At 41.8% G+C, this 26148-nt stretch overlaps 2 protein-coding genes and 1 long non-coding RNA gene across 52 annotated transcripts in view; 1 reads left to right on the top strand and 2 right to left on the bottom strand.

Annotated features, from left to right (window-relative positions):
- PCM1 (pericentriolar material 1) overlaps positions 1-3805 on the bottom strand; it is a 103593-nt gene extending 99788 nt beyond the window's left edge. For 22 of the 50 annotated variants that reach the window (XM_063816188.1, XM_063816196.1, XM_063816199.1 and 19 more), the window contains exons 1-2: positions 3363-3501; positions 1770-1837 (exon numbers count right to left, since the gene is read on the bottom strand). The gene's annotated coding sequence lies outside the window, so the exon portion shown is untranslated. Of the gene's footprint in view, positions 1-1769; positions 1838-3362 lie in introns of all 50 variants that reach the window. The other 28 variants (XM_063816208.1, XM_063816213.1, XM_063816216.1 and 25 more) reach the window with 6 other exon arrangements.
- The window catches only part of FGL1 (fibrinogen like 1), a 58619-nt gene continuing 35587 nt past the window's right edge, over positions 3117-26148 (top strand). The window contains exons 1-2 of the mRNA XM_054657249.2: positions 3117-4414; positions 6029-6153. The gene's annotated coding sequence lies outside the window, so the exon portion shown is untranslated. The remainder of the gene's footprint in view (positions 4415-6028; positions 6154-26148) is intronic.
- LOC129135778 (uncharacterized) lies at positions 18567-26019 on the bottom strand. The gene is made up of 3 exons (XR_008536904.2): positions 25931-26019; positions 19180-19380; positions 18567-19018 (listed from the first exon to the last, which is right to left on the bottom strand). It is a non-coding gene; the product is annotated as an uncharacterized LOC129135778 (long non-coding RNA).

Raw genomic sequence — 26148 nt, 5'->3', positions numbered from 1 at the left:
CTATTAAGGTATACTACACTCTACATACACATAGATACTTTTAAAATGTAAATTTACTCCATGAAGAAAGGCACCCTGTCTGTTTTGCACACTGTTTTATCTGTAGTAGTCATTACATAGCACGTTGTAGGGCACTCAAATCCGTAAAAATGAAAGTACTGATAGGTATTTCTGGTTGTCTTCTTAGTTCTGTACTGTGAATCTCACAGCCTTACTAGTTTCTCCAGGTCTCAAATCCACTTTCCTCCTTCAGAAAAAAATGGCCAAATCTCCTATTGAAAAAACCCAGGTCTTCCAATTTAAGTTAACTCAATTACCCTTTATTTTTATTCGTCTTATCCATCATCTTCCCCAATGCGCTAAAAGGAAAATTTTATAACTAATTTTGTAATTATTGTTTATTTTACTAAAGCCTACCATATAGCAATCACTCTAGTATTAACAACTCTAACACACACATTCACATGTGACCTTTCCCTTGAGTTCCATTTTTCTTGCCCTGTTTTGTTAGTCTTCCAGTTTAAAAAAAAAAAAAAACCACTGAGAATTATAATTAAGATATACATCAACTACCTATTCGTATTTTCTCATGACAGTCTCATTTCAGGTCCTCATAGGAGAGCTATAAAATAAAAATCTGTCTGCTTTTGTAGAAAGCAAGAATATATATTGATTTCTACAAAAGTTTGTTTTTGTTTTGTTTTTTTTTTTTTGAGATGGAGTCGCACTCTGTTGCCTAGGCTGGGGTGCAGTGGCACAATCTTGGCTCACTGCAACCTCCTGCTCCCAGGTTCACGCCATTCTCCTGCCTCTGCCTCCAGAGTAGCTGGGACTACAGGTGCCCGCCACCACGCCTGGCTAATCTTTTTTGTATTTTTAGTAGAGATGGGGTTTCACCATGTTAGCCGGATGGTCTCGATCTGCTGACCTCGTCATCCGCCCACCTCGGCCTCCCAAAGTGCTGGGATTACAGGCGTGAGCCACTGCGCCCAGCCAATTTCTACAAAACTGTCAAAATGAACTTTCTTAAAATTTTAAGAGTAGAATTAAATTTAGGTTATTTATTTCTGAGGTTTTTTTCTGAAGAGCAATTATTTCTAAAAAGCTTTTAACAAACTTCTAATTATCTTTTAGCCATTTTTCCAAACTGCCCTTTGCAAACAATTTTTGAACTTCTCCTAGTGAACTTACATTCTACAACACTGACTTTATTCTGCTGGACAGAGAATACCTTTACGTCACTTGCATGTGACAATGTACTATGCGCTAAAAGTAATGTTTCAAGTAACTTTATACCAGGAAAGGGAGATCGAAGTACAAAAAATAATAATAAAGTAATTTTAGACAACTAAACTTCGGTCAAGGTATAACAAGTTCGAAAAGTAGAGTTCATGAACAGCCAATTAATAGGAATGTTGTAGGAGAAAACTTGAGATTAAATGGATTTGGAAAGAGAGGCTATCCAGTTATAGGACAAATTCTAACAGGTTGAAAAAACTCTGTGAAGACAAATAAATTTCAAACGGTACTGCATAAACCATTCTAGTAATTAATAATTAGGAATGACAGGGCCTTTCCTAACAAAGATATACCGGCAGGCCAAAGCAGCACGCCGAAAAGCAGAGCAAACAGGGCGGTGAACCCAGAAAGTTTGTTTACTAAGCAGAGAGGATCCTCAGTCATGCACTGTAACTGTGACAGCAGTGTCCACCATAAAGTCTTCTCCAACTCTAATACAAAGGATAATACAGATAATAATGTCAAATTACCTGTTTAGAAACTAGTTTTTGCAGCTCAGAAACTGCTCCTTTCCCGCTCCACACTTCAAAGCTGTTTCCTAATTAGGATTAAAAATATGTATCACTTAAGTAAATTACTTACGCTATGAAATACAGAATAACAAATACTTCAGTTTTGGTCTAAAATATGTTTAGAAAGATCAAAAGAAGGGGAAAAATATAACTTATTCATATTTTAAATTTAAGTTACCTCAATTCTTTTGGAAAATAGTGTGATATGCATAAATGCTTAAATCCCCTAAACTTCTGAACTCTTACCAAACAGCAAAGTGATATCTATTTCGGAACAGTATAACAAAGATGGTTAGCCCTAACTATCCTTTACTAGTCTATGCCAAAGTTTACTCCTCTGATTGATCGAGCTTCCTGTTACTCAAACTATGTAACAACCTCGTATATCCGATGATTTTAAAAATGTTTGCTCATTTAAAAGCTACTGTACTTCATAATAAAATAACCTCGTCACTACATAAATACCAGGTTTACCTTCAATTCAAAAACTCTGTATTATATTGGTGTTCAGGGGTCCTCACCAGGAAGGTGCTAGGGAAAGAAAGGAGCAGGTGCACCCGAGGCTCTGCAACACCCACTCCGGTAACCAGAGAACACCAGCAGGCGGAGTCTGGAAAGCGGTTATGGGGCGGGGGTGGTAGGGGCGCCCAGAAAGCCCGCTCCTTCCAGCGCCCAAACACGAACCGTCACCCGTAAGACACAGAATACAGACCTCAACTCGCTCAAAAAAAACCAAAACAAAACAAAAAAATTAAACCAGGCGAGTTCCTGGGGAGTAGGCTGAGGGATGCAAAGTTGGCGCGCCCAGCCTCCCTGGCGGGGCCTAATCCCCAAACGCCAGTTTCTGCAAACCAAACAACGTTTCCCCCAGTCCCACTTGGCATTTAGTCTTTCCCGGTTCTAGGCCCAATTCTAACTAGATATGCAGGAAGGGAGAAAGAAGGGGCAATAATTACTCCATTAACATTCCCAGGAACGCCTCCCCCGGCCCGTCGGCTCCCACAGCACCAGAGACGGCGGAAATCCTGCAGCTCACAGCCCAACTGCAACTCTTCAGAGTCGCGTCGCTCCTCATCCGCCCTTCTACACCCCAAACTCTGGACACCGAGAGTTCCACAGAGGGAACGCGGGGAAGAACTATGGCCACCAAGGCCTGTTTCTCTGAGAACTCGACCCAGTGCCCCTGGCACCCAAACCAGAGCCCCCGCTCCGCTTCCTCCGCCCGCAAGGGGTATTCCCGGAGCCACCGGGACGCAGAACAGCCTCCCCGACAGGGCCAGCAGGAGGGGCGAGGAGGCAAGAAGAGAGTCCTGCAATCACCAACGCGTCCCGAGGTGCTCACCCGGGGATCCCGGCGGTCAGTCCTGAGGAAGCGGGCGGACTGACCGCCTAGGGCACGGGAAGCCCGGGGCAGGAAGACCCGGGAACCTACCGAGGAGGCGTGGGCCCGTGGCCAGACCCAACAGGGCCAAGTGTCCCGGAGCCGTTACTCTCCCGCCCCTGGGGCGCGCCGCCCTCGGTTGCCAAGGGCTGGGGACGCGCAGGCATTACCTCTACAAGAAGCAGCCTCTCCTGTCAAAGGCAGAGCGACAGTCAGCCCCCACGACCCGCCGCCGGCAGCGGTCGGCCCTCGGAGACCGCAGCAGAGAGGCCCACACGTTTCCTGGCTGCCTCGGCCCCAGTGGCCGCCTTTTCGACCTCCGCTACGCAGCGCCAACCGCCGCAGCCACCGCCATCTTAGGATCTCATTGTGGTGGGAGAAGAGGGGCGGGGGTACTGCAGAGGGGGCAACGCGCGGCGGGACATGCGCCGTCTCCTCGGCAACGGCCGCGCGGGGGCGAGAACTCGCCCGGGCGGGAGCCGCAGTGCGAGCTAGACTGGAGTCATGTGACCCGCCGGAGTCTGTGGTGTCGCTTCTGGCTCTTTAAGCCGAAAACAGATTACACCAACGAATCCGCCCCCACCCGCCCAGGAACTATGTATCCCAGAATGCCAACTAGACCCCGCGTTCTAAACGCCTGCCGGCCACAGGTGGAGGACTACAAATCCCAGCATGCTGTGCGCTTCCGGCGCTGATCGCGGAGCGTGGGGTCCTAGGCCTATGCGGAAGTGCATTGATCCCTCAGCCCGTGGAGAAAGAGCGGAGGCGCTGTGCGGTTTTCCGTGGGGGTGTCAGCTCCGGCCCGTGCCGGAAGAAGGAGCGAAGACCGGGATCGCTTTTTTGCCCCTTCCTCACCCCACATCCGGTCACGAAGAGGTGGAAACAAAAGGACACTTACAATGTAGTCCAACCTCCTGATTTTACATATGAGGGGATTGTTCCACGGAAGTTAAACAATTTGCCAAACGTCATTATGTATCTACTGAGTGAGAGAATCATAAATATTGTTGATAGTTAACGCCACTTTTGGTTAATGTCTCTTTTCCTTAAAAGAGCCAGATGATTTTAATCCAAACTTAATTTCAGTAAATTTTCTCTGAATTATCTTTTTATTTATACTCTCCTGTTGCAGCTCTATTAAGATTAATAAATTGGCAGGTCCTCCCTTTAAAAAACAAAAATCAATAAAGTCACAAGGCCTTCAATGTGCCTGACTGGAAAGGTAAAACACCTGTCAGTTTTAGTTGAGTGCAAGGGCATTCTTCTAGTTTTACGCAGTTTATAATTATGGAATAACTTTTTAAGCAAAATAAAGGTAAAAAGAAGAATTGCATTCTGGGTTTCAACAACAAAAGCAAATTGTTCCCAAAATAGTAGGTCTGCATCTGAGTACGCAATTCACATAAAGCTCTTCTATCCCACTGCAATTTGCCACCGTAGGTTCAGTCTTGAGTGCATTGATCCTTGGTCAGACACTTTTTCCTCATATTCTGTGTGTGTATCGCTAACGACTGAGGTAGCAAAAATATAGTCCCTGCCCTTGAAGAGCTCATATTTTAGTGAAGGATGCGGAAGTGGAGTGTGATGTAAATAAAGTTTGTGTTGTAAGAAAAAGTGCTGTGGGAGCTCAGAACACAGCAGCTAAACGCTCAGGTGTTTATTGTAGTCCAGAATGCCCTATCCTAATTCCACCACACCAAGATCCTGGACAAGCGACGTTCCTTTCTGAGCCTTAATTGCCCCATCTATGAAATGAGGGGGAAGGAATAATACTGCCTACCTTGAAAGGATTTTTTAAAAATGTTCTCAGAGTTTGTTTTATGCCAGGCACACTGTAAAGCACTTCGGCTGTTGTGATTTTCTTGATCCTCACAGTTACCCTGAAGAGGCTGGTTCTGAATCTGACCCGTTTTGGCAATGAAAGATTATATAAATCAAACTTCTAGCAGCTGCAAGTGGTAGAGCCTAAATTTAAACCGAGGTCTACGTGATTCCTTTAAGATTTTTTTTAATTAAATAAAATGCATATAAAAACACTAGTATATGTTGAGGCCCAAAATATTAGCTATCATCATTATTTTGCTTTATACATATGTATTATTATTAAACGTATGTAGAAGCTGTTATCATTAAAACAATTCTAATAAATTCAAAAGCGTGAAATTATAATACATACTAGTCATTATGTTTTCTGAATTTATGAAGCTCCAGAATGTCAATACTATTGTTTATTAGGAGGTAGGAGGAATTTGAGAAATATTTACATTGAAATGTAGAAGCTGTTATCATTAAAACAATTCTAATAAATTCAAAAGCATGAAATTATAATATCTACTAGTCATTATGTTTTCTGAATTTATGAAGCCCCAGAATGTCAATACTATTGTTTGTTAGGAGGTAAGAGGAATTTGAGAAATATTTACATTGAAAAGGGGATCTCAAACTCAAATATGAGCATTACTGATCTTTGTAAGGGAAGAAGGAAAGAAAAAAAACAAGAAGCGATAAAATTATACCTGGCTTTCAGAAATTTAACATCTATTTTTAGAAACAAACTTTATCAGAATGAATCGATTTAGTGTTAATAATCTGTCACTATGCCAAACAAATGATGTAGACACTGATTGCTGTGGTAATTTAGATTTTTAAAATAGGGATGTTTTGTCTCAGAGATAATGATAGCTCTAGGATTTATAGGTAGGATGAAATTAGGGGCAGCAGTCTGTGGAAATGTAGATAGGAAACAGAAGAATGGCCTCTAAGAGATAAACATTGAAACTGCATTTCAGTTTTCCACATTCAAGAGAACAACCTAACACATGTATTAAATATGCAGGGGGTGGAAGTTCCAAATTGCAGAATGATGTTCAAGGAATTGGGATATACCAAGAACACAGATCACACATCCGGAGTAAGCAATGGACGAAAAACAGACTGGCTGAAGTAGAGGATTTATATATGGTAAGTGATGGGGAGGTGGGAGAAGGCAAGGTTTATTACCAGGTTGGGGCCAAACTATAGAAAGTCAACTACTTATCTAAAGAGTTTGGACTTTGTTCTTCAGTTAGTGTGAAACCATTTGAGACTTTGGAAGAGGTCAATGCTGTAATGAAATGGTTATTTGAAGACTTCAATCTAGTGGCAATGTTTTGTAAAGACTAGGAAAAGAAGACAAGGAGAACAGGTGCCAACCTGTCATGAAGTAATGAAGGCTTGGCCTAAGGTAGTAGCAGGATGAATAAAGTAAAGGATTTAAATTTTTATTAACATAAACTAAATCAGTTGTTATGATGTGAAAATACTTTTTCTGTTTCTTGATATTTGGTAGGACACTAACCAGGTGGTACTTATAAGATAACACAGCTGGGCACGGTGGCTCATGCCTGTAATCCCAGCACTTTGGGAGGCCGAGGCAGGTGGATCATGATGTCAGGAGTTCGAGACCAGCCTGACCAACATAGTGAAACCCCGTCTCTACTAAAAATACAAAAATTAGCCGGGTGTGATGGCATGTGACTATAATCCCAGCTACTCAGGAGGCTGAGGCAGGAGAATTGCTTGAACCTAGGAGGTGGAGGTTGCAGTGAGCCCAGGTCACACCATTGCATTCCAGCCTGAGCGAGACTCTGTCTCAAAAAAAAAAAAAAAACAAAACACTTGGTGCTATATTGTTTATCTCTTTAATGTATTCTGTATGCTCCTTATCCACAGATGGATTGTAAGCATGTCTGTAACAGAAATCCAGCCGTTTGTACTTTTTATTCTTTGAAAAACAAGTTTTCTGCAATACCTAGTTTTAACCTGCAGATGGTGACAGAACTTAAAGGAAAAATCTTCAGGGACAAATCCACTACTTTATAACTGCATGTTATTTGTTTTTATTATGTGATTTTTTCATACACCCAAAAGAATATATAACATACATGTAAACTCTATAGTACAATACTGACAACTGGGCACATTATATGCCTGTAATCTCAGCTACTTGGGAGGCTGAAGCTGGAAGATCACTTGAGGCCAGGAGCTCCAGACCAGCCTGAGGAACTTAAGGCAACTGTTTCTACATACATACATACATACATAAAGTACAATAATGAGCGAAACACTCAAGAACCCACAACCTAACCTTGAAAATAGAATTTAATCAAAACGTGTCTGGGTACAGTGGCTTATGCCTATAATCCCAGCACTTTGGGAGCCCGAGGCAGTTGGATCATTTGAGGTCAGGAGTTTGAGACAAGGCAACGTGGTAAAACCCCGCCGCTACTACAACTACAAAAATTAGCCAGACTTGGTGGTGCGAGCCTGTATTCCCAGGTAGGTTGAGGCAGGACAATATCACTTGAGCCCGGGAGGCAGAGGTTGCAGTGAACCGAGATTGTGTCACTGCACTCCAGCCTGGTGACAGAGCAAGACTCTGTCAAAAAAAAAAAAAAAAAAAAAAGAACTTAAGATGTTTAAGGACTACTCCCTGCCACATTTTCTTCAAACTCTTTCCTCTTTGCAGACATAAATACTATCCGGAATTCAATGTTATTGAATTCCTTCATTTTATTCATGTAACTATGGATATCCCTAAATAATATGTTTTATTTTGCTTATTTTCAAGCTTTATATAAATGATATCATACTGAATGTATTTTTGCTTTACTTGCTTTTTTCATTCAACATTGTGTTTCTGCGACTCATCCATTTTAATGGGTATAAACCTCAAATTTATTAAGAGCAGAATGTAAAATTAATTTTTGAATATTCCTGAAAAATATAACTTGGCTTTCTGGGTAACTTAATGGAAGAAGAGACTGGTCATGCCAAACAAAGGACTAATTGGAGGCCTCTGACCTAGTTTAACCTTTTGGTTAAATCTTTTGGTTAAATTTTAGCATGGTTAACTTCTCTACCTTTTAATCTAGCCCAGAGTTTCTTAACCTTGATACTATTGATAGTTTGGGCTGGGTGGTTCTTGTTGTGGGGTGGTTCTGTGCATTCCAGGAGGTTTAGCAACATCCCTGGCCTCTACCCACTGTATACCTAGAGCAAACCCCTGTCCATTGTAAAAACCAAAAATGTCTCCTGACATTGATTGCCAAGCATCCTCGGGAGTTTGGGGAGGGAGATTTTTCTTCCCTAACTCTTTTGCTCAAAAACTTAAAAGTTGATGTATATAATCTAATCAACCAGCCATTATATAATTATGTCAACGAATTCTATCAAATCCACATGCGTAAGTAATGTTTCAAGGCTCCTTTTGCCTTGCTCTGTTTTCCCCAGATCTAATTACCAGAACATCTCTCATTACTGCCTAGTTTTGATTCTTTATTATTAGATTTGAAAATACCTAATTACTGCTGTCGACATACAATATTAACATTTGTAACAGTCTGAACTGCCTCTTCCTTCATAACCAATTTATGTTCTTTTCTTTCAAAAATCACTCATTTAATGGATGTAACCTTCGCGATTCTGACAATTTCATCTATAGTTGCATTTCATCAGTTTTCACATGGCTTTACTTCTACAGAGTTGTGATTACTACATGATTCTTCCTGTATTTTTCTTGTATGTATGTTTTTACATCATCTTCTCTATTCACTGAAAATCTGGTCAAAGCTGCAATCATGTAGTAAAATCTTGAGTAAATTGCTTCTTTCCCAAGACGCACCAAGTTGGAGAGGTTTAAACAAAGAGTTATGAGTAACAATTTTTAAAACTACAAGGAAAATAATCCATATTTTTTTCCTTGTTTCCCAGCAACCCTATACCAAAACAGTTAAACCAGAACTATGGAACTAGATATATGTTGGTAATTAAGTAGAAAAATTGGATAATTAGGTGAGGGAGTTCCAAAAATATGGAAATATGGGCTGATACAGATTTTGTCTCCTAATTCATAGGAAAAATGTTAGAAAGGCATGAAAATTAAACATCAGCTTTCACTTTAAAAACACTGTTAATCAAAACAAAATGATATGAAATAAGGACTCAAAATTGTCATGGTTATAAGGAATAATCTGGAGTGATTTTATAAAAGATGGTTTCTGGGTCAAATAAGTTTTTATTCACAGAAATAGAGAGAGCTGCAGGTGACAACTAGATTTGTAATATGCATCCATACGGACTAGCAGAGGAGTATGTGGCATGATTGGGGTTACAATGATTCATGTTAAATTCACGGCATTATGTGGGAAGCTACAGCTGTATATATTATAATTTTTTTTTTTTTGAGACAGAGTCTCGCTCTGTCACCCACGCTGGAGTGCAGTGGCATGGTTTCAGCTCATTACAACCTGCGCCTCCCGGGTTCAAGCCATTCTCCTGCCTCAGCCTCCCAAGTAGCTGAGACTACAGGCACCCGCCACCACGCCTGGCTAATTTTTTGTATTTTTAGCAGAGATGGAGTTTCACCGTGTTAGCCAGGGTGGTCTCGATCTCCTGACCTTGTGATCCACCCACCTTGGCCTTATAATTTTTTATTTTACCATAAAAAGGCTTCCACATTGCATTTCTCCTTCCATGAGAAAGATCCCAAAGTCAGGGGAGAACTAGCAAAACACGCATGAATTCAGATTAACCAGGTAAGAGAAAATGCCCTCTCCTTACCAGAAGAACTAAATAATCTCCAGGGCTAAAAACCAAGGACGTTGGATGGCAGGCCGGTCTATCCAAGACTCTCCCCAATCTAGATAAGGAAACAAGTAAAACTCTGATAGCGGGTGAAACACACTGGTATAGAGGAGAGGTTTGTGGGTCAAAACAGGGGCTTGGATGTGGGCCGAGGTAGTCGAGGGCCAGCCTACAGTGTGCCTGTTTAAGGATTAACAATATATGCTTTAGAATAGTGCTTTATTAATATAGTCATGAATCATAAGAATAGCTTCTGCTTAGTCCAACAATATAAGAATCAGGCGGTGAGCTTGCTTGACTAACCGCAGGGTGGAACAAACAACTGCAGGAAGTGTGCGGAGCCTGTAAGCAAGAAAGCTTGCTTATTGCTCAACCTCCCACTTGAGTCCCTGAACAAAGGTCTTGTGGGAAGGGAAGCGACCCCTGCTCCATTCCCCAGAAGGGAACAGCAGGAGGCTGCTTGTAAAAGAGGAGAAGTCCTCTGCGGTAGAGATGAGGAGAAAGTCTTCTATCTCTCGCTCGTTCCCAGAGGCGGAGAGCTCTGCTGCTCTGCTGATGGTGCTTGGAGTGGACCACTCCTTTGATGCACAGGCCTGTGGTCTGACGGGCTGTCTGCTTTCACGTCCTGTTCTGTTCTGTTAAGCCCCTCTGCCACCTCTCCCCATGGTCACTCTGTGATCACCCAACAATCTGCCCACCCTCAGCCCATAGGATCAAAGGAATTGTACTCAATAAACATCAGTGGAATCCAGAGCTCAAGGCCTTCGCAGTTTCCGTGTTATGATGGAACCCCGGACCCACTTTTGTTAACTCTTGAACTTTGTGTCTTTATTTCTTTTCTCATTCCTTCGTTTCCACCGGGAAGGGGAGAACACGCATGTGGTGTAGCGGGCTGGTTCCCCTACATCTTTGGCACCCAGAGTGGGCTCCTTGTACCCAGGTGGAGTTACACCTGAGCGTGGTCATTGCGGAGACCAGTCTGTCGAGGGACTCCCAAGAACGTGTGGTCGGCCTTGCGGTAAGCTTGTGTGCTCGGAGTATTCCAGGGACACCATGGGACAATCGGAAAGTAAGCACTCTGCTTACTTACACTTTATCAAACTCCTCTTAAAGAGGGGGGTAATAAAGGCTAGCACAGAAAACTTGATTACTCTGTTTCAAACAGTAGAGCAGTATTGCCCTTGGTTTCCTGAATAAGGTACCATGGATTTAAAAGATTGGGAGCAGGTTGGAATTGCCTTAAAACAAGTTCATAAGGAAGGAAAACTTATTCTTCTAACGGTCTGGTCAGACTGGGCTATGGTTAAAGCAGCCTTGGAACCGTTTCAAATGGAAAACCAGGTTTATCCTCCCGCAGAAAGAATTCCAGCGGAGGAAGGCATTGCTGCCGCCAATATAAATATAAAGGAAGTTGAAGGAGGAGAGGATAGTGAAGAAGATTTTGAGGAAAGTACAGACAAACCTGGAAATAACTTAATTTCTTTTGAGGAGCATGTGGGACCTCCAGCTGCTCCTAAAATAAAGAGAGAAGCTATTTATGCCAATATGTTTAAAACAAAGAAGGGCCTTGAGGAATCTTTGGCTCCTCATTGGGATCATCCGGAGTGGCCACCTCCAATAAGGCAACGTAACCTGAAGCCTTGGAGGTTTGAATCTCAAATTTGCGCTGTTTCACGAATGGATAAATTAGGGGCTCAAGAATCAAGAACACGTTTTGCAGCACCAGTACAGCATAGGGCTGCACTGCCACCTAATGTCAATGAATCACCATTTCAAATGGTTAGTCGGCAGGCTAGGTTAGCTGGAGATCCCGATGCCTGGCAGTTTCCAGTAGTTTTGGAACTCCCACAGCAGCAGGGTGGTGCCCATCAGGCGGTATGGGAACCATTTTCTTTTAAGCTGCTTAAAGATCTCAAAGCAGCTGTTGGTCAGTAAGGTCCCAATTCGCCTTTTGTCCAGTTACTATTACACTCAGTAACTCAGGACAAGCGATTGGCCCCGGACGATTGGGAGATTTTAGCAAAAGCTACTCTTTCGCCCTCCCAATTTCTTCAATTTAAAAGTTGGTGGACCGATGAGGCTCAAAATCAAGATCAAAAAAACCATGCTGCTAATCCTGTTGTTGCCATTTCACTTGAACAACTGTTGGGAGTTGGGGGCCAATGAGGAACTGTACAACAGCAATTAGTGCTTCAGGATGATGCCGTTGAGCAAATTCGCAATTGTTGCTTGAGGGCATGGGAAAAAATTCAGGACCCAGGAACTACTTATCCTTCTTTTAATTCTGTCAGACAAGGCTCAAAAGAACCATATCCTGATTTTATTGCTCCTCTTCAAGATGCAGCTCAGAAGGCTCTCACTGATGAAAGTGCCAGGAAGGTGATTATAGAATTGTTGGCTTATGAAAATGCCAACCCTGAGTGTCAATCACCTATTCGCTCTGTGAAAGGAAAGGTTCTGCTGGGAGTTGATGTAATCAATGAGTATATCAGGGCATGTGATAGATTGGTGGAATCATGCATAAGGCTATGATAATGGCTCAAAACATGGCAGGATTAAAGGTGGGAGATCCAGTGAAAAACTTTTCAGGCAATTGTTATAACTGTGGGCAATTTGGAAATACAAAAAAGGAATATAAGAACAAATCAAACAAACAATCCAGATCTAATCAAACAAAGGAGCCACCTGGCTTATGTCCCAGGTGCCAGAAGGGTAAATGTTGGGCTAAACGGTGTCACTCCAAATTTGATGAAAATGGCCAACCCTTGCAGGCACAACTGGGAAATGGGAAGAGGGGCCAGCCTCAGGCCCCACTCCAAACTGGGGCATTCCCTCTCCAGCAGTTTGTCCGTCAGTGGGCACCAGTGCCCTTAATCCCTCAAGTGACACAAATACCTCTAGCCCAACCACCACAGTAACATAATTGGCGCCAGTTACAACAGGGGGTGCTGCTTTAGATTCATGTTGCACCAGAGCTGTGTCTCTGCTTCCAGGGGAACCACCTCAAAAGGTGCCCACTGGAGTATTTGGCCCTTTACCTGAGGTAACAGTTGGACTTGTTTTAGGGAGATTTAGTCTAAATTTAAAAGGAGTTCAAATTCATACTGGAGTGATAGATTCAGATTTTGTGGGAGAAATTCAATTGGTTATTAGTTCTAGTATTCCTTGGAGTGCAAGCCTGGCAAAGAGAATTGCTCAATTGTTGTTATTACCTTATTGCCTAATTGTTGTTATTACCTAAGTAGGAGAAAGTACAGTAAAAAGAGAAGGTGGTTTCGGCAGCACTGATAGCAAAGGAAAAGCAACTTATTGGGTAAATCAAGTTTCTGAAAATAGACCTGTGTGCACAATAACGATTCAGGGAAAACTCTTTGATGTACTTGTCGATACAGGCGCTAATATTTCTGTTACAGCCCTGGATCAGTGGCCAAAAACATGGCCCAAACAGAGAGCTTCTATGGGTTTAATTGGAATAGGCATGGCATCTGAAGTTTATCAGAGTGTTACAATTTTACACTGTTTAGTACCAGATGGACAGGAAGGCACCATCCAACCTATAATTACTGCCATTCCCATTAATTTGTGGGGAAAAGATTAGTTACAACAGTGGGGTACAGAAATCACCATTCCCTCTATGATTTACAGTTCAGAGAGTCAAAGCATGATGACTAAGTTGGGGTATACTCCTGGAAAAACATTAGGAAAGAATGCGGTTGGAATAACTCAGCCAATTGAAGCTTCAGTTAAACTTGACCGAAAAGGAATTGGGTACTCTTTTTAGGGGCGGCCACTGTTGAGCCTCCAAAGCCCATCCCATTGAAATGGAAAACTCAAAAACCTGTGTGGGTTGATCAGTAGCCGCCTCCTCAGCAAAAACTGGAGGCATTACATTGACTAGCAAAAGAGCAATTAGACAAAGGACATATTGAACCTTCTTTCTCACCGTGGAATTCCCCGGTTTTTGTAATTCAGAAAAAATCCGGTAGATGGCGCATGTTGACCAACCTACGAGCGGTTAATGCAGTCAGTCATTCAACCGATGTGGGCTCTCCAACCGGGGTTGCCATCCCCAGTCATGATTCCAAGAGAATAGCCGATGGTAATAATTGATTTGGGTCGGGCGCGGTGGCTCACGCCTATAATCCCAGCATTTTGGGAGGCCGAGGCGGGAGGATCACGAGGTCAGGAGATCAAGACCATCCTGGCTAACACGGGGAAACCCCATCTCTACTAAAAATACAAAAAATTAGCAGGGTGTGGTAGCGGGTGCCTGTAGTCCCAGCTACTCCGGAGGCTGAGGCAGGAGAATGGCGTGAACCCGGCAGGCGGAGCTTGCAGTGAGCGAGATCGCGCCACTGCACTCCAGCCTGGGCGACAGAGTGACACTCCGTCTCAAAAAAAAAAAAATTGATTCGAAAGATGGTTTTTTCACCATTCCTTTGGATCCCCAGGACTTTGAAAAATTTGCATTTACAATATCTGCTATAAATAATAAGGAACCAGCTACTAGGTATCACTGGAAAGTTTTACCCCAAGGAATGTTAAATAGTCCTACAATTCGTCAAACTTTCGTTGGGAAGGTCATTCAGCCTGTCCAGGATCAGTTTCCTGATTGTTAATATTATTCATTATGTTGATGACATTTTATGTGCTGCTACAAGTAGGGATAGACTTATCAAATGTTTTTCTATGTTACAAGAAATGGTGGGGCTTACAGTTCTCGCTATAGCGCCAAATAAAATTCAAACTACTACACCCTATCATTACCTAGGAATGAAGGTGGAGGAGAGAACAGTTAAGCCTCAAAAGGTAGAAATTCGTAAGAAGTCCTTAAAAACTTTAAATGATTTTCAAAAATTATTAGGAGACGTTAATTGGATAAGGCCCACCTTAGGAATTGCCACTTATGCGAGGTCTGACTTGTTTGCTTTGCTGAGAGGGGATCCAAATTTACATAGCAAAAGAACTCTGACGCCTGCAACAGCTTCAGCTGTTAAGAATAATTGAGGAAAAAATTCAAAGTGCTCAAGTCAGTAGAATAGATCCTAGTGTTCCCTTACAGCTCTTGGTGTTCCTACTCTCCATTCTCTTACAGGAGTGATTATTCAAGATGCTGACTTGGTTGAATGGTCTTTTTTACCCCACAGTACAACTAGGACTTTTTCAATTTACTTAGATCAAATAGCTATTCTTATAGGCCAAGCCCAATTAAGAATAGTTAGATTCACTGGCACTGATCCAGATAAAATTGTAGTTCCTTTAAACAAAGCACAGGTTCAACAAGCCTTTATAAATTTATCAGAATGGCAGTCTAATTTAGCTGGTTTTGTTGGCCATATAGATAATCATTACCCTAAAACAAAAATTTTTCAGTTCCTAAAATTGGCTACCTGGATTTTACCTAAAATAACCAGTTCTATCCTCTTGGAGGGGGCTGTAACTGTCTTTACTGATGGCTCTCAGAATGGAAAAGCAGCTTATACAGGACCAGAAGAAAAGGTTATTCAAACCCAGTTTCATTCTGCACAAAGAGCTAAGCTACAAGCAGTTATATTTGTATTGGAAGATTTTGATCAACGTGTTTATATTGTCTCTGACTCTGTCTATGTGGTTCAGGCGACAACAATGGTAAAAACAGCTTTAATAAAATATATTTCTGATGATCAGCTAAATTTTTTGTTTGGTTCACTTCAACAAGCAGAGTTTGAAATTTTCCTGTTTATATTACACATATTCGAGCTCACACAAATTTACCAGGACCTTTAACCCAATTAAATAATCAAGCAGATTTATTAGTGACACCTGTTTTAACAGAGCCTCAAGAATTCCATTCATTAACTCATGTAAATGCAGCTGGATTAAAAAATAAATATTCATTTACCTGAAAACAAGCTAAAAATATAGTGCAACATTGTCCACAATGCCAGGTGCTACAGCTACCTACTCAAGAACCTGGAGTTAAACCAAATGCTCTTTGGCAAATGAATGTGACTCATGTCCCATCATTGGGAAAACTTTCTCTTGTGCATGCTACTGTTGATAATTTCTCTTGGTTTATCTGGGCTACATGCTAAACTGGAGAAAGTACAGCTCATGTAAAACGACATTTATTATCTTGTTTTGCAGTCATGAGTGTGCCACAGAAAATGAAAACGGACAACGGACAAGGATATTGCAGTAAAACTTTTGAAAGTTTTGTTCAGCAATGGAAATTTGTACACACTACAGGAATACCCTATAATTTGCAAGGTCAGGCCATAGTAGAACGGGCCATTCGGACTCTTAAGACACAATTGGAAAAACAAAAGAAAGGGGGAAGTAGTAAGGAGTATACCACGCCCCATAGGCAGTTACAATTAGCCCTTTTGACTCTAAATTTTTTGAACATTTCCAGAGATCAGGTCTCCACAGCAGCCGAACAACACTTTTCTGGACAGAAAGTTAATTTACATGAAGGAAAAACGGTCTGGTGGAAGGATACCAGAACTAAAACTTGGGAATTAGGAAAAATTATGACGTGGGGAAGGGCTTTTGCTTGTGTTTCACCAGGAGACAATCAAACACCCATTTAGATACCCAATAGACATTTGAAATTCTACAATGAACCCTACACCGACCGGACAGAAGAAAGGGAAGAATCCAAAGAGGAAGAAGACTGGTCCCTCCGACCTGTCCTTTCGGGAGCTGAGAAAGATGACGAAGCTGAGCGTCTCAGAGAAACAACAGAAGACGGAGAAGACCCGCCAGGCTACACCACCGACATGAGAACAGATAAAGAAGCTGACTCAAATGGCAGAGGGCAGCCTAAAGGAGAAACAACTGGCAATTATCCCGGGTAATATGATCTTGGCTGCCTTGATGGTAATTACCGCGGCGGTAAGTCTCCCTGCTGTCTGGACTGAACAAAATTTTACATACCGGCTTCTGTTCCATTTCCTCCTTTAATTAGGCCAGTTACTTGGATGGATTCCCCTATTGAAGTTTATACAAATGATAGTATTTTGGATGCCTGGGCCGATTGATGATGGCTGTCCTGCACAGCCTGAGAAGGAGGGCATGTTGATCAATGTAACTGGTATGAATACCCTCCAATTTGTTTAGGAATTGCTCCTTGATGTTTACCATTGCAAATACATAGTTGGATAATCTATGTACCTCCTCATAATCGTTCCCAACCCAGTTATCACGTAGTGAGTGGAATGTCTTTCCAACCTATCATGACTGTAAAAACTTATGGGGATGGTTATTTTCGGCCAAATTTAAAAGTAAAAAATTACAAATCTCAAGGACTGGCTTGTCCTAAAAGAAATCCAAAATGGTCAGAAAAACTAGAGATTCTTGCTTGGGACGACTGTGTAGCAGATGGTGCAGTAGTTTTGCAAAATGATTCTTATGGAATAATTATAGATTGGGCCCCCAAAGGATCCTTTGCCAGAAATTGCACTGGACAAAATGCTGGGTGCGCTGAGGATTCTTTCATGATAGATTATAGAGAAAGTCCCAATAATCCCCCCACTTTAGTTAGAAGATTGGAATCACTATATCCATTGAAATGGGAAGATAAAGGTACTGCTCCTCCCTGACCAAAGATAATTAGTCCAGTCATGGGTCTGGAACATCCAGAATTGTGGAAGTTGCTTATGGCTACCTCCGGAATGAGAGTGTGGAAAGGGGAAGCATCATGGGGAACAAGAGGTAATAAGCTACTGTTTACCATGCTTCTTCAGTCTAATCAGTCTATTTCTCTTCAAAGTTATGTTAAACCTCCTTACATGTTAGTTGTTGGAAAACTTATCATTTTACCTGACTCTCAAACCATTACTTGTGACAATTGCCATCTGTTTACTTGTATTGATTCTACTTTTGATATGAGGAATAGCATTTTGCTGGTCCGAGCACGAGAGGGCGTTTGGATTCCAGTTACTCTTAACAGGCCTTGGGAGACTTTTCCCTCTATTCATGTAATAACTGGAGATTTAAAAGGGATTCTTAATCGTACAATAAGATTTATTTTTACTTTAATTGCTGTGATTATGGGCTTGATTGCTGTCACCACCACCGCGGCTGTGGCAGGTGTTGCCTTGCATTCTTCCATTCAAACTGCTCATTATGTTAATGCCTGGCAGAAAAATTTCACCAGATTATGGAATTCTCAGGCAAAACTTGATCAGAAGTTGGCCAATCAAATTAATGATTTGAGGCAAACAGTCACCTGGATAAGAGATCGTTTTATGAATTTAGAGCATCGTATGCAAATGCAATGTGATTGGAATACATCTGCTTTTTGTATTACTCCTTATTCTTATAATGTTACTGAACATCAGTAGGAAAAGGTCTGATGCCATTTACAAGGAAGAGAAGATAATCTAACCCTGGATATAACTAAATTAAAAGAACAGATTTTTGCAGCATCGCAGCCTCACTTAAATTTGTTGCCTGGATCAGAAATGCTTGCTGGAGCCGCAGATAGGCTCTCGGAGCTCAATTCTATCAAATGGATTAAAACTCTGGGAAGCTCTGCCATTGCTAATTTTGTTTTAATTTGTGTCTGCTTATGTTGTCTGTTTTTAGTCTGCAGATGCGGAAGGCGGCTCCTGAAAGAAAATCAAAACCACAAGCAAATTATGATTGAGATGGCTGTTTTAAATTTTAAAAATGGGGGAAATGTGGGTCAAAACAGGGGCTTGGATGTGGGCCGAGGTGGTTGAGGGCTGGCCTATGGTGTGCCTGTTTAAGGATTAACAAAATATGCTTTAGAATAGTGCTTTATTAATATAGTCATGAATCAGAAGAATAGCTTCTGCTTAGTCCAGCAATATAAGAATCAGGCGGTGAGCTTGCCTGACTAACCGCAGGGTGGAACAAACAACCGCAGGAAGTGTGCGGAGCCTCTAAGCAAGAAAGCTTGCTTATTGCTCAACCTCCCACTTGAGTCCCTGAACAAAGGTCTCATGGGAAGGGAAGCGACCCCTGCTCCATTCCCCAGAAGGGAACAGCAGGAGGCTGCTTGTAAAAGAGAAGTCCTCTGAGGATAAGGAGAAAGTCTTCTATCTCTCGCTCGTTCCCAGAGGCAGAGAGCTCTGCTGCTCTGCTGATGGTGCTTGGAGTGGACCGCTCCTTTGATGCACAGGCCTGTGATCTGACGGGCTGTCTGCTTTCACGTCCTGTTCTGTTAACCACTTAGTTGGACTTTAACGATTATCTGTAAGTTAAACATAGAGTATTAGCTTATACAGTGGAACAGTAAATAATATTAACTTGCTGATGACGCATGCTACCCCCTCTGCCACCTCTCCCCATGGTCACCCTATGATCACCCCACCATCTGCCCACCCTCAGCCTATAGGATCAAAGGAATTGTACTCAGTAAATATCAGTGGAATCCAGAGCTCAGGGCTGTCACAGTTTCCACATTGCGATGGACCCCTGGACCCACTTTTGTTAACTCTTGAACTTTGTGTGTTTGTCTTTATTTCTTTTCTCATTCCCTCGTCTCCACTGGGAAGGGGAGAACCACGGGTGGTATAGCGGGCTGGTTCCCCTACAAGGTTGACCAAACTTTTTCTGTAAAAGACCAGATATTAAATATTTTCAGCATTGTATGCTATACATTCTGTTGCAACTTCTCAACTCTGTGGTTATAGAATGAAAGCAGCTACAGACAGTATATAAACAAATGAGCATGTCTATATTCCAATAAAACTTTATTTGTAGACACTGAAATTTAGATTTTATATAATTTTCACAGGTCACAGGATATCGATCTTTTTGTGATTTTTTTCAACTACTTAAATATATAAAAATGGACCATGGGTCCAGTTTAGACTGTGGGCGATACAATAGTTTGTTGACCTCTGATGTAGAGCACTAAACACTTAAGTTCTTAGATAATTAATGTTAGGTCAGAGGAGAAAGTAGCAATGGAAGAAAATTCAGTTTCATTACTTTACAGGATGGTTATTTTATGAGTACTATTTTGAACTAATAGAAAGGGAGGGTGTAAAGCCAATGTAACCGAATGATATTTGTAGGTATTAGTTTGTACCATATATTTTCTTTCTTTCTTTTTTTTTTTTTGAGACAAAGTCTCACTTTGTCACCAGGCTGGAGTGCAATGGCACAATCATGGCTCACTGCAACCTCCACCTCCCAGATTCAAGTGATTCTCCTGCCTCAGCCTCCCAAGTAGCTGGGACTACAGGCATGCACCACCACGCCCAGCTAATTTTTGTATTTTTAGTAGAGACAGGGTTTCACTATGTTGGCCATGATGGTCTCGATATCTAGACCTTGTGATCCACCCACCTTGGCCTCCCAAAGCGCTGAGATTATAGGCATGAGCCACCATGCCGGGCCACTGTACCATATATTTTCTTATATACTGGATTTTGTTTTTCCCCATTCAGACTAGAGGTAGGCATGCATTTCCTCTGCGGATTGTCACAGCCAGCAATATTAGAAACAACAGATGAAAAAAGATTAAAATCAGAGAAGCTCCCACTCCCACAATTTGCCTGGGTGGAAAGAGGATGAATTGGTGGGAAATCAAAAGAATGTGATGTTTTCCCTTGCATTGCTGAAAAGGAAGTGGGGGGATTTGCGGCAGCAATCTTTGTAGTCCCTGAGGCTGAGGTCCCAGTGACTAGAGCAAGAATAGACAGTTGTAGTGACATTATACCAACTTCACACCACCCCAAACCCCAGAAATCATATGCAACCCCCAGACTGGAGAGAAACTCTAAATTGTCTGATATCATGCTGAAAGCAGTAGAGAATCAGATTTCTCTGAGCCCATGGAATGGAGCCTTGAAATTCAATTAGAAAACAGAGCTGCATTTATTTCACATGTAAATTGTCAAAAGACACATATCCGCTTTACTAACATAGTATAAGTATCAGTTACCTGAATGCTCTCAAGCCTCGAAGTTGGTGGGGAAACCATGTTTCCATTACATCTACAGTGGGAAACCTAACCTCACTTGCTGGCACCTTCCAGGATCTTTGGAGTCAATGTTTTTCTATTATTTCCGGCTTTTACTGAATTACTGTGATTTCTCTCAAGTCTAGCCTCTTTTGGCTGTTCTTTTTCTCCACTCTGCATCATTCCCAAAGCAACTGCCTCTCTCCCTCTTCTCAAAATGCCGCAGATACAAGGCATCTCTGTGTAGTAGATTCTGACGGAAGATTCAGGCAGGGGAAGAGGAAGAGGAATTTAGGCTGCACCAAACACCTTAAAACTGACTATTTAAAGATCCTTGCTCTTTAAAGATCCTTGGCCATAGCCCAGAACTTCTCCCTGGCTGCCTCTTGCTCAGCTCCCTGGCATCTTGATGTATTCCTTCCTCACATCCTCCTCCCCATTCTTATCTCATTCACTCCTTCCTTTTTCACCCCTTTCTTCTTGGGTTACCTAAGGAAACTCGAAAATCTTCATTAATTCTTCATTAACAGAATAATTTTGCCCTTCTAGTTTCACTGCTAGCCTATTTCAGCCAGGCCTATTATTAAACACTGTTCTTCCTCTACAACTATGCTAATGAGTATGACCTATTTCCTCACCATGGAGTTCTGAGAAATTATTTCTTTTTTGAAAGCTAAAATTAATTGCACAAGGCCCTTAACAATCCTGATTAGCAGATATTGTGAGAAGAGACATCTCCATTTCCCTGACATCCCCTCCCATTATATTCAAGAGAAGAACAGGGCATGGCTAACTCGGTTCATAGGGGCCAGTTTTCATTCCAAACCCACAGTGCAGGGAGGAATTAGAGACCACATGTGGCTCTCTAGATGGGTCCCATTTTTTTGCTTGTTTGTTATATTCCCAATATTTTGTCATTTTTAAAAACATTCTCATGTGGTCAGGGGCCATCCATCATTATCTTCTGCAGCAATAATTCCACTTCTGATCTGGTGAAAGCTTCTCATGGATTGTGTGTGTGTCTATGTGTGCGTGTGTATGTCTGTATCTGTGTGTGTGTTGGATGAGAGAACTGTAGAGGATTGGGAAGATGTGGAGATAAAGATTGTCCTGGTGATGTCACGCTCCAAGTTCAGATTGCCATCAGTGGCTTGGGCTTCCACTCTGCTTCTTTCTTCCACTCTTCACCTCTGATTCGTCTAGATCCCTGCACAGGCTGGAATTATGTTCTAAGCCTGGGAACCCCACAGCCTCTGTGTAAAGCTAACAAAGCCCATAGCAAATGGATAAGACCCTGCTTCTAGAACAGTCTATTTCAAGTCAAATCGTGGCATATATGATGTTAAGCAAGTTGCTTGCTCTCTTTATGTCTCAGTCACCTCACTGGGAAAATGGGAATTAAAAATAATAATACATATCTCAAAGGGCTACTCTGTAGATTACATGAATTAGTACATAGGAAGTGTTCAGAGAGTACCTGGCTCATAGTAAATGACTTCTAAATGTTGACACTTAATTTAAGTTTACAGAGAAGGCTCTGTGCCAATACTGACTTGGGGCTACAAGGTCTCAGGATCCATTCCCACACTCAGATTTTAACCATTGATTTCAAAGCACCCACACATGCCAGGTTGGCTGGCTCATGATGGCTTTAGCCATAGGGACCACCTGAGCAGCTTCTGGATCCTGACACTGGGACTAGCTAGATCACCACATAAAAGAAATCGGATTTTAGCTTGTTGATTGTTGACTTGATGGAGAACTTCTAAGCCTTTTTAAGTAGAGAAGTAATGTGGTCTTTTTTTGCATCAAGATAATGTTTTATACTCTGTAGGAGATGGTCTGCGTGAGGAAGAAACTGGAAGCAGATTGATCAACTAAGAGATACCAGTAGATTATGCCAAGGTGATGAACACATGAATTAAGGTGACAGCAGCAATGGGGCTGATGGAGAGAATTTAGCATTTAGAAGGTAGAATCAGCAGAACTTAATGACTAACTGGAAATGCAGGATGAGGAGGAGGAATGTTCTCTGATAATCCCAAGATTTTGAAGTGGGTAAATGAAGTGAGTAAATGCTGGTTTTGCCAACTCACTATGTTCTTTCCAAGGCAAGCCTTTCTTCCCAAGGGAAGGAAAGAGGAAGAGAAGAGACTATAATAAATTTAGTCTGAGCTAACAGGCTACTGGACAAACACTTCTGGAGTTACAGAGAGAAGTAATAGCTGGAATGAAATATTTGGGAGTTGTTAAACACTAACATTCAATGGACCAAAAAGGAAAGAATACTCCATAAAGGAAAGATGGAAAACTTGGAGGATGCCCAGAGAACTAAGAGGGATGGGTTTTATAAAAGCCTGTGGAAGAAGAACTTTTGAGGAAGAAGGAGCAGCCTGAGAATTCAGTGAGAAACTGCCATGAGGAGTGTTGTGGCGTCTTGTAAGCAGCTGCCATTGCAGTAAAGGAGTCAGAAGTCACTGGCTTTAATTGAGGAGTTCATGGAAAGAGAGACCGTGGAATCAGTGAGTGTGGACTGTCTTCTTAAAAAATAAGCATAGTTGAAATGGAGAGAAAAATAGGAAAGTTGCTAGAGGCAGGAATAAGAGAGGTTTTAATTTTCTAGGGTTTAATAGAAACCCTTGGGCTTGTTCATAGAGTAAAAAGGGGAAACAACTGTGGAAGGAAAGGGTGAAGTCAAAAGTGAAAAAGAGGAAGGTAATCAACCTAGCTCTAGAGAAGAAATGAGCTGGGGATTAAAGCACAGGTGGAAGGATCATAGTACAACAGGTGGAATCAATACCACAGAAGCAACCCTCAAGCAACAAGGACCTGGGGTTGGTGGATATATACCTACTCTTGGTCTCCTGCCACCTGAGAGGAAAATTCTGATGTGGGGCCCTCAGAGGTTGCAGTAGGTTGGAGCCTCAGTTGTCTATGAGTGTACCCCCACTCATTAGGTACTTTTTGGCTTTCCTCCCTGTTCTATTTCATTTGACCACTCCCTTGTTTATGCTCACTGGAATCACCTCCCAAATAAACTACTTGTATCCAAATCTTTGTCTCAGGCTCTGCTTTCAGGGAATCCCAATTTAAATAGTTGTTGAGTAAGAACATTATCCCAGACTTTGTGAATCCAGGTCACAAAAACGTTTTTCTTATATATATCTACTTTTCAACTTTCTTGGTAGCAATTTTGTTTTGCTACAAGGTCTTCCATTACAGATTAAACAAGTTTCTTTCACCTTTCTTAACTGAAATGTAAAATTATTGTGCTAAAGCATGAGTAAATTTGGGAATGTTAGTAAAATGACTTTAGGGGCATTGTATTGTCTGCATCAACGTTCACTGCATCCACATTTCACAAATAGTTCTACATTATTAAGAATAACATCATGACTCTTTCATTCGTTCTGTAAAGAATGAGGCAGCAGGCTGGACATGGTAGCTTCCTAATCTAACATTGGAATTATCTTCATAAAATGATTTATTATCTTTGGTTGTACATTGCTGCCTCACTCTTTTTTTTGAGACAGGGTCTTACTCTGTTGCCCAGGCTGGAGTGCAATGGTGTGATCTTGCCTCACTGTAACCTCCACCTCCCAGGTTCAAGTGATCCTCCTGCCTCAGCCTCCCGAGTAGTTGGGATTACAGGCACCCGCCACCACAGCTGGCTGTTTTTGTATTTTTAGTAGAGATGGGATTTCACCATGTTGGCCAGACTGGTCTCAAACTCCTGACCTCAGATGATCCACACGTCTTGGCCCCCCAAAGTGCTGGGATAACAGGTATAAGCCACCAATCCCAGGAGCCAGCCTGCTGCCTCCTTCTTTACAGAACGATTTAAACAATCATGACATTGTTTCAAGACAGAAGGAAACGAAAATTTATCGCATATTTTCTATCAGGCATTGTCATAAGCACTTCATGTAAGTTATCAAGTTTAATCGTTACCAATTTTGAATATTTACATTATATGCTAATACAAGTAGGTGATATTACTATTCCATGCATAATAAATATTTCTGAGCTTCTGTTGTGTGGTGTGCATATGCTGGGTGCTGTGGATATTGAAATAAGAAAAAACAAGCCCCTGATCTCCCTGGAATGAAAAGAGAAGCTCCAGTACACAGTATAGTGATGTGTGATATAAGAGAAGTAAATACATAGGAGAACATCTAGCCTTGGTGGATGGGCTAGGAGAAGGGCTGGTGGCTAATTAAGACTTATTTCATTCAGAGAGGGTACATAGAAATTAGAATAGGCAAATAAAAAGGTAACAACTATATACATCACAGCAATAGAAAAGGGTACATGTATTATGGTTAATTCATTGGTGAAAGAGTCATTGGAGATGCAGTCTTAGGCTTGCCGAGCATCTTTATTGAGCCAGGCAATCTTCCATTAAACTGGACAGATGCCCCCCTTTCATTTCTCTTGAAATTTCCTAATTTTGTAGTAGGAGATTGGCACATACTATGGGGCTTTTCTTGCTCACAACAGATCACCCAGCAGCCACATTTGACAAAAATTTTGGGGCCAGGGAGTAAAGGTGTGGCCTCAGTGTGTGGGTGCCATATATCTAGGTGTACACTGAAATACAGATGGCTGGGCGTGGTAGCTCACGCCTGTAATCCCAGCACTTTGGTAGGCCGAGGTGGGCGGATCACGAGGTCAAGAGATCGAGATGTTCCTGGCCAACATGGTAAAACCCCATCTCTACTAAAAATACAAAAATTAGCTGGGCATGGTGGTGCACGCCCGAGTCCCAGCTACCTGGGAGGCTGAGGCAGGAGAATTGCTGGAACCCGGGAGGTGGAGGTTGCAGTGAGCCGAGATTGCACCACTGTCCTCCAGCCAGGCAACAGAGTGAGACTCTGTCTCAAAAAAAAAAAAAGTAAGAAAGAAAGAAAAAGAAAGAAAGGAAAGAAAGAAAGAAGAAACGAAGGAAGGAAGGAAGGAAGGAAGGAAGGAAGGAAAGAAAGAAAGAAAAAAGAAAGAAAGAAAGAAAAAAGAAAGAAAGAAAGAAAGAAAGAAAAACAGAAAGAAAAACAGAAAGAAATACAGATGACTGGGCTGATTGGATTCTCCCTCTTAGGGATGTGAGATTTGTATGGACAGACACAGAGGCCAGAATTCCACTGAAATTAAAACATTTTAAGGGCTGCATACTACAGAATAAATCCAAGAACAAACCTTTGAGAGATTTTTGGAGCTTTCCTTATTCTGCCGTCCCTTGGCTTGTATCAGTCTGTCACTGATTCTACTACTTAGCTCAGTCCGTATCCCTCCAACAAATCCAACTATTTTTGCTCTAGATGGCTGAAGTTCATTTCTTCAGATTATAAACAACAACAACAAATAAAACTAGTATAAGTGTATGACTCTCAAATGGGGCCTCAATATTTCAGAAT

This window comes from Pan troglodytes, chromosome 7 (assembly GCF_028858775.2).
Source record: "Pan troglodytes isolate AG18354 chromosome 7, NHGRI_mPanTro3-v2.0_pri, whole genome shotgun sequence".
NCBI lineage: Eukaryota > Metazoa > Chordata > Mammalia > Primates > Hominidae > Pan > Pan troglodytes.
This window is presented reverse-complemented; position numbering and strand designations above follow the sequence as displayed.